Source organism: Natator depressus, chromosome 7, assembly GCF_965152275.1.
Source record: "Natator depressus isolate rNatDep1 chromosome 7, rNatDep2.hap1, whole genome shotgun sequence".
In the NCBI taxonomy this organism is placed as follows: Eukaryota; Metazoa; Chordata; order Testudines; family Cheloniidae; genus Natator; species Natator depressus.
In genome coordinates, this window is record NC_134240.1 from 28,911,238 (window position 1) to 28,920,766 (window position 9,529).

The following is a 9,529-nucleotide window of genomic DNA, read 5'->3' on the forward strand; positions in this document are numbered from 1 at the left end:
AAAAACTCTTCCTGTTGTAAAATAACTTCCTTAAAATAATGGCCTCAGGATTTGATTTAAGCCTGCCACAAAGAGGTTCAGAGCCAGGCACAAGTGCAATGTGTGACCTGCCCCAACCTTTCACATATAGCTCTGAGGGGTGAACTGTCCCATGCATTTTAATGGAGTGTTAAAGGATCCACTGTTCTATCAGGTCCCACCAACACCACTCAGCAGAAGAGAGCCACTGGGGTAGGTAAAATGGGGGTGGAGGGTGAAGGAGAGAGGAGACACCTGCGGCTTCCAGTAGAGAAAGAAAAGAAGGCCCCACACTACTGCACCTGCTTCTCTGGATGTGGGGAGGGGGGAGCATCCCTGCTACCCGAAGTGAGGGGAGGGGCCACAGTGGAGGACTGGAGCCATAGTATGGAAGCCTCCTATGTTACTGTGTGTCTGCTTCCCCAGATTACTTTAATCCTGCCCTAATAGCCAGAGCGATCAGTGCGGTGCTTTCACTATCTCTAATCATCATTGTGTTGCAGGTGTGTCATTTCATATACATGTGGGCTGCTGAAATATAACTATTTAGATAAAGTATGTATGAAAGTACCATGACCGCAGGAGCTTCACTTTTGCAGTGTGCTCCGAGTGACCCTGTTTGCAAACATTAAGCGGGAGCTAACTGCTTAAAGATATTTCCTTGTTTTCCAAGCCATGCCCTGATCCCTGCTTTGGCGCCCTCCCTTTGTGAGCTGACCATCCTTCCACCAGCGGGGTTTAAGAGATCTTCCTGAACGAATGAGCCTGCGTGTTTTGAACAATTGGAACGTTAAATAAATCAGCTCAGAGCTATCTGAAAAATTGCAAGTTGGAAAGGAGGTCAGCTGGAAACTGGCAAACTCTTCCCGTGACCAACCTGAGTGGTCCTGTTTGATCTCACTGAGGCTGCACAGGTTTAAATGAGTTCAGATTTGGTCCCACCACTTCACGTAACACTATCCTGGGAAGTTTCAACCATATGCACAGGAATGTTTACACATTCGTTTCTTAGGCTATCCACTCCTGAGCAGGACTTCTAGTGAATCATCAGTTCACTCCCACTGAAGGAGGGCTGGAGAATATGCTCCTTCAACCCAAATTAAATCTGGCAGATTCCTCGATGCCTGATCCGGCAGATCATTCCAAGCCTGGTGTTGTTGGAGTAAAAGGATTCCAGTGTCATTTTCAAAGAGGAGCTAGGCATGCCTTTAAATAGGGGACTGAGCAGAAGCAGAACAGGGGTCCCAAAGACCAATGGTTAATCTACTATGAAAGTGCTGCTTCAGAGTTCAGTAATGCTGCTGAATGATCAGGTCTCTTTGCTAGGTGGGTATTTAGCATTAAGTTTTACCCACTGTACAAGAAAACAACATTTGAAAAAGGCAGTCTTGCACATTTTGTTTTCATTAAATTAGTGGGGGAGAAAAATACATTGAGGGCCATCTTTTCTAAAGGGTCTAACCCAGCCTCTAAATGCATGGGTCCAATTACGCATAGGCAGCCTCTGTTCACTACCCCCCCTCTCCTATCCCACACACTCCACTTTAGATAAGCAGTCTTTGCATGTGATATTTGTGTTGCTAGGTGAGCTGTCTACTGGGCTGCGGCATTCATATGTTGTTTACCTGCGAACATGGGCAACTGTAAATTTAGAGACCATTAAAAAAATCCTTTCAATGTGTCTTTCCATTGTTAAGTGAAAAATAATCAAGGAAGTGTCTTCTAATGGTTAGAGCATGGGACAAGGCTCAATGAGTTCTAGGTGCCATCTTAATTTCTTTCACTAACTCACTCATTCAGTTTTCAAACGCTCCTAAGTCTCATTGGTTCCTAAAGACCAAGATGATTTTGAAAATTGTATGCAGAAGCGCTTTGTGCCTCAGTTTCCCCATCTATAAAATGGAGTCAGCATTGTCTACCTGACAGGGAGGTTTGTATAGCTGGCTTGCTTGTTTGTAAAGTGTTTTGAAATGCTGGATGAAAGGTGGTGTTGTTAATTGTTAGTAGTTCAGAGCAGCACACCCCGAGAGAAACTTTCATCCACTGCGTTTCTTACTAAACAGGCGTGCTGTTTTCATTGTCATTCTATAATCTCATACATCCTCTGTCCTACCCCACCCCCTGGGGGCTTCTTTGGCTGCCATGTTAGAACCAAGGATTCTCCCTTTCAAGTCCCTAGAAGTAGTTCCCTTTTGAGGTGGAGAGGGGAGGTGGGGATGTGCCACATTGCAGAGTGAGAAAACACCTATATTAATGCTGATAGGTATACTGTAACTGTCTAAGACACTTGGCAAATATCGCAAAGGAATCTGGCATAGACTCTAGTAGGGAGGGAGAAGGAGCAGTGCTGAGCTACTTCTTGATGAAGGGCGCCAAGATTTTCAAGGATCTGGACGTGGGAGGACAATAGAACTGCATCTCAAAGAGGAAGCCTATTAAAGCAGCACCAGCACTGAAAGGCAAAAAGTCAGTCAGTTTCATTCTTCCCCAGAAGAAATCAGTAGTGCCTCCAGCAGGGCAAGGAGGAATTCTGTAGCAGCTGTGGCTGTTACTACACTGACTCTAAAAACATCCGACAAGCCACCTGCAATCTCTGATTGGTAAGTGTTTGGCCAAAGAAGAAAGACTGAACAATATGAGGGCATTTGTCTCAAGCTGTAACATAGATGCGGGAAAGACAGCTGGAGTGAGTAGAGAGGGGTTGGGGGGAAAAAATGTCCTATGGAAATGGAGGTAGAGAAGATGCAGTGAAAGAAATAACTTCATATAATACAGAGTTCAGTCTTTAAGGCCACCTCAAGTTGTTCTGCAATCTTGGTTACAGGCTAGGTACTGCCTCATTTCCCAGCTGTTTTCTCTTCCTTGATCATTCCTTGAGGTGGCTACAAAATAGAATGTGTCTGCATTTTTTTTAACTTGCCAAGGTAGGTAGCAAAATGTAAGTTAGTAAGAAAACAATAGCCAGGCATGCTACTGTTATCAGGACAGATCCTCAGCTGGTGCAAATCAGTGTCACTCTTTGAATTCAATACGCCAATTTACTTCAGCTGTGGATCTAACCCATCATCTGAAAAAGAGCCATATCACCCAATCCATCTGTTTTGGAAGAAGAACACTGCAAGCTGTGTATGTGAGAAAAGGCTTCCTTAGATTTTGATTTTGCAATATCTTTACTTAACATTATGTCTAGCAAAACTCATTCTAGAATATGCCTTTGAGGTTCGACTTTTTGATAGCTGTTATCAGTGGAAGTCAGGTGCAATCAGAGTAGGAAAACGTAATGCACAGTAGTCTAGAGCTTGGAATAGCTGCTTAGTAAGTAGAAATAAATAGTCGTCGAACTGCACACGGTAGACATTGATGACTGGTAGTCTTCGCTGAGACTGTACTTTGCCTGTGACTGTTCACTGAGGCCCAGATCCTCAAAGGAATTTAAGCCCCTAACTGCCATGGAAAGCAATGACAGTGAGGGGCCTAAATACATTTGAAGATCTGGGCCTTACAGGATTATATGGTGCATTTCATGCATTGAGCTCAGTGCTTTACAAACTGCGATTGGAAATAAAGGATAGGAAAGCGTGTCACACTTACAGACTCAAGCTGTTTAATTCAGCTCGCTCTATTTAACTTAAGAAAGAGAAGGTTAAGGGGTCACTTGATCACAGTCTATGGCCACGTCTACACCGGGAGCTGGGGGTGTGACGCCCAGGCCATGTACAAATACGCTAGCTGGATGAGAATTAGTGAGGGTAAATAGTAGCATAGCCTTGGTAGCGTGGGCAGTGGAGACACAGCTAATCTGCTACTCACGCTACCACAGCTGTGCTACTATTTATACTCGCACTAGCTCTCATCCAGGTAGCGTGAGTGTGTGTACATGAACTGGGAGTCACACCCCTAGCTCTTGGTGTAGACGTAACCTAGGAGCACCTACCTAGGTGCAAAAAATGTACAATGGGCTCGTCAGTCTAGCAGAGAAAGGTCTAACAAGATCTTATGGCTGGATATTGAAGCTAGACAAATTCAGACAGGAAATAAGGTGCTCTTGTTTAACCGTGAGGGGAATTAACCATCGAAACAACTTCCTAAGGGCTGGGGTGCATTCTCTGTCACTGGCAATTTTTAACCAAGTTTGGGGTGTTTTTCTAAAAGATTTGCTGTATTCGAATAGGACTCCAGTCAGGGAAGGCCTCTGGCTTGTGTTATACAGGAGGTCACTAGATGAGCACAGCACTCCTTTATGGCTTTATAATCTATTAAATTAGTTTAGCAGTCTGAGGGCTAGTCTACACTGGCAATGCTAAAGCGCTGCCCCGGCAGCACTTTGACGTGGCTTGTGTGGTCGCGGCGCTCCCCCAGCGCTCTAAAAAAACCGCTTCCACAAGGGGCGCGGCTCCCGGCGCTGGGACACTGTCTACACTGGCGCTTTACAGCGCTGACACTTGCTGCGCTCACGGGGGTGTTTTTTCACACCCCTGAGCGAGAAAGTTGCAGCGCTGTAAATTGCCAGTGTAGACAAGCCCTAAAGTTTCAGAGCATCAGCACAAGCCCAGAGGAAATAATCAGCTTTTATAGGTATTCACTGGGTGCAAGGCTGCCCCAGCATATATGGAGATCTGGGATTTAAGGCCCCCCATCCAATTCTCACTGAGGTGCGGGGCGGGGCAGCAAAACACGCTAGGGTGTCATTTGGGGTCAGGGAGAGAAGGGTCGAGAGAAACAGAGTGGGAAATGTCTGCTCTGCCCAGAAAAGAAATCTTGACTTCTGCCATGTGAGGCATTTGCCTTGGCTGGGCCTGAAGTGGATGAAATGGTGGCTGAGGCCCAAAGTCCTACAGATAAATTGGTGTTTATTTTGTATTTATTTATCCAAAGAATACGTGGAGGTTGCTGCAAACGTTGTCCCTTATTCTAACTATGCTACAGTACTCTGCACAACTCAGATTTGTGGGGCGGGAGTCTCGAGAGAGGCTAGCTCGGGTTCACATTATGACAATCATCCTGGAAAACACACTCTCTTGTGTTAGAACAGCTGCGTCAATAGACCTGGGGCTCTGCATAACCATATTTTGCTGCACAAACCCTAGCTCATTGTGTTTTTGAAGATGATCAGTGACACCTAGTGGATGTTTTGTATCCATCCATCCTCAATACATGGTTTCTTCTGATCTAGGCAAATGACCTGATGTTGAAATAATACGTTGTTTCTGGGGTTCCCTTATTTTCCATAAGAGAGACTATACATAATTTCCAAACTGTTACATGGAGCAATTTTCATTATTAACGAAAAGAGACTGACTTGAGTGTCTTCTCACAGGCTGCTTTGGGATAATCCAGTTTAGCATGTAGTAGCAGAGCTGGAAAAAAAGAAAGGGTTGTGTGAAGGGTGTCTGGGCATCTTGATTATTATTCCTCTTCACTGTTCATTCCAGACATCTGGATTTTGCTTTTGTCCTTAAGAGGTGGAGAAAGAAAACACATAGGTGGCTTTCAAATCTTGGCCTAGGGGATTTAGGCACACTGGTCCCATTGGCAGTGGTGGAAGGTGTGTATCTACCGTCTCACTGACAAGCCAGCTTTGAAAAAAATCTCAGCCTTTTTTCCCTCTCGCTAGAAAAGGGTCCTGCTAGCATGGTTCTTCCTCCTCCTTCCCCCAGGTTATTTGCTGCTGAAATAACCTTTTTATTTGGGGGGGGGCAAAGGGAGAGGAGGGCTGGCCAATGTAACCAAATCCTGCCCTCCGTGAGCACATCACTAGGCGCAGAGCCAGCAAGGGGGATTTTTGGGAGAGCTAGTGAGAAGATTTTGGGGATAGCCCCCAAAACTGAATGTTTTACATTTAAAATCATGCATATTGTAATGGGTGGGATCCTTAGACCTCCCCCCTGCCTCTGGCTGCAAGAGTTAAGTGCAGCTGCTTGTGGGGGTGGAATGGGAAGGGTCCTGCATGTAGCTGCAAACATTTAAAATAAAATCATCTTGGAAGGGGATCTTTGGACCCCGTCTGCTCCCTGCCACTGGGAGGTTCTATATTCATTTAGGTGAATTTAAGCATGTAGAGTACTCAGCAAATAAAGTATTTAATGGTCAAAGCACTTCTTCAGATGTATTAGTAAGTATTATCCCCATTGTGCAATGGGAAAGCTAAGGAGAAAGGTTATGTGAGCTAACCAAGGGCAAGGAATCGGTGTCAAAGCTGGGATTGAATTGCAGGAGTGCTTTATTCTCTGTCCATGCACACTTCACTAGCCCAGTGGGTCTCAACCAGGGGCATGCAAAGGTCTTCCAGGGGGTACCTCAACTCATCTAGCTATTTGCCTAGTTTTACAACAGGCTACATAAAAAGCACTAGCAAAGTCAATACAAACTGAAATGTCATACAATGACTTGTTTGTACTTCTCTATACACTATACACTGAAATATAAGTACAATATTTATATTCCAATTGACTTATTTTATAATTTATGGTAAAAATGAGAAAGTAAGCAAATTTTTGGTAACACTGTTCTGTGACACTTTTCTATTTTTATGCCGGATTTTGTAAGTGGGTAGTTTTTAAGTGAGGTGAAATTTGGGGTACGCAAGACAAATCAGATGCCTGAAAGGGGTACAGTGGTCTGAAAAGTCTGAGAGCCACTGCGCTATACTACATAGCCTCTCATATTCTCCTGCTGGTGACCAGAGGTCATGCTGGCTGCTCAAAAGAGGAGCTGGCTCAGGTTGAGACTGCAGGATGGAAGGGAGTCTGTAGCCCTGGTGCAAGCAGGGGCCATCTGGCAATGCCTCCCACACCCACAAACTGAAACGGCATCTTACTGAAAACTTTGGGACCTGTGATCATTTTTATCATGGACTCCAAAGGGCAACCCTAGGCAGTTGTATGGAGACCACAAATAACCTGTGATCTGTAGGGGGAAAAAAAATTAGTGGAGATCATCTACCCCTAGCAATCAGTTAAGGCTGTTTTCAAGGCTGGCCTTGCAAAGCAAGGGCTTTTACAGCAAATGCCCATGTCAGGGTTCCTTCCCCACTCTAGGGTACAGATGTGGGGACCCGCATGAAAGACCCCCTAAGCTTATTCTTACCAGCTTAGGTTAAAAACTTCCCCAAGGTACAAACTTTGCTTTGTCCTTGAACCGTATGCTGCCACCACCAAGCGTTTTAAACAAAGAACAGGGAAAGAGACCACTTGGAGACGTCTTTCCCCAAAATATCCCCCCAAACCCTACACCTCCTTTCCTGGGGAAGGCTGGATAAGAATCCTCACCAATTTGTACAGGTGAACACAGACCCAAACCCTTGGATCTTAAGAACAATGAAAAATCAATCCGGTTCTTAAAAGAAGATTTTTATTTAAAGAAAAGGTAAAAGAATCACCTCTGTAACATCAGGATGGAAAATACTTTACAGGGTATTCAGATTCAGAACGCACAGGTCCCCCTCTGGGCAAAACCTTAAAGTTACAGAAAACAGGAATAAACCTCCCTCTTAACACAGGGAAAATTCACATAAAACAAAAGATAAACTAATCCGCCTTGCCTGGCTTACCTATACTGGTTGCAATATTGGAGAATTGGATTAGGATGGGTTGGAGAAGATAAATTTCTGTCTGGCCTCTCTCAGTCCCAAGAGAGAACAACCACGTAAACAAAGAACACAAACAAAAGCCTTCCCCCCCCTCCAAGATTTGAAAGTATCTTGTCCCCTTATTGGTCCTTTGGGTCAGGTGCCAGCCAGGTTAGCTGAGCTTCTGAACCCTTTACAGGTAACAGGATGTTACCTCTGGCTAGGAGGGATTTTATAGCTCTGTATCCAGAAAGGTGGTTACCCTTCCCTTTATATTTATGACAGTCCATATATATATATATAAAAGGGATCGGCAACCTTTGGCACGCGGCCCATCAGGGAAATCCACTGATGGACTGGATCAGTTTGTTTACCTACAATGTCCACAGGTTCGGCCAATCGCAGCTCCCACTGGCCGCGGTTCGCTGTTCCAAGCCAATGGGGGCTGCGGGAAGCAGCAGCCAGCACATTCCTCGGCCCATGCGGCTTCCCTCAGCCCCCATTGGCCTGGAGCAGCGAACCACAGCCAGTGGGAGCTGCGATCGGGTGAACCTGAGGACACTGCAGGTAAACAAACTGTCCCGGCCCACCAGTGGATTTCCCTGACAGGCCGCATGCCAAAGGTTGCCAATCCCTGATATATAATCTCTTACATTTCTAGGCTTCTCAAGCCAGTAGGGGGCATGACTGGCTCTGTAATCATTTACTTTGTGAGTTCGTAGAAATCTCCAAGCCCCTGGCTAACAGTCTTTTGGCCTGCAACTGTGTGCCCACATTCCCATATTCATCAACTTCCTGGAGTTACTGCCTAGGCTGCTAACTTGCAAACCTTTATCCCTCCCAGTTCTTCCACCACAACTGCTTGTTCTCTCTTCTTTTCTGCTCTTTTCCTACCACTGCCAGATCACCTCCCAACAGAGGTGGCTAAAGCTCAGTCAACCAATTCCTTAAGTTTGCATTGGTCCACACAGTCCCGCTCTAGGAGAAATGCAGGATCTTTCTGCTTTTTCAGCAAGACCAGGCAGACCTAATGCTTCTCCCCTCGCTCTCCCTTTGAGCTGGTCAGAACATTTTCAACTAAATGTTCTTTCATCAAAATATGCTGCTTTGTTGAAGCAAAACATCTCACAGCAACATAGTGATTTTGACGTTTTCAGTGGGAGGGATGCTGAAGTCCAGGCTGGATTCTTCAGTCACTTCCAGTGGAGAATTGAAAACCTGTGCCATTTGCTCTAAAATGGCTGTTTCCCCACAATTCTGTTTCACAAAAATGTTCAAAAGTTTTCCTTTTTGTTCAAATGCAGAATGAAAACAAGTTTGGAAGCTCAAAAGTTATCACAAAACAGAACTGTTGTGATCTATCTATCTATCTGACCTGACCTGATGAAGAGCTCTGTGTAGCTTGAAAGCTTGTCTCTTTCACCAACAGAAGTTGGTCCAATAAAATATATTACTTCACCTCCTTTGTCTCTGTCATGTCCTGGGACTAACACAGCTACAACAATACTGTAAATATCTTAGGTATTGCCATGGCCCCCACCATCAGAGTATCTAAATGCCTCACAATCTTTTAGCATATTTGTCCCCTCAGCACCCCAGTGCTGTTATCATAGAATCATAGGACTGGAAGGGACCTTGAGAGGTCATCTACTCAAAGTGGCCTGGTCTGCGAGCCATCGGCTGACGGGCCGCGGTGCCTGGGACCTGAGGCAGCACATTCTGCTCCCCCCGGCTCCGCTCCGCTCCCCACGCGCTGCCCCGGCTCATGCTGACTCAACCCCGGCCGCCGCAGCAGCAGCTGTCAGTAACTCTGCTGTGGCCGCTGTCATTGGCCGGGTCGCCCCCCTCCACACCCCCTTACGCCGCGGAGAGGGAGAGGCGCTGCCTGAGCTGCAGCGTGTGTAATGTATGTGTGTGTTTCCTGCACATTGTGCCATCCATTCA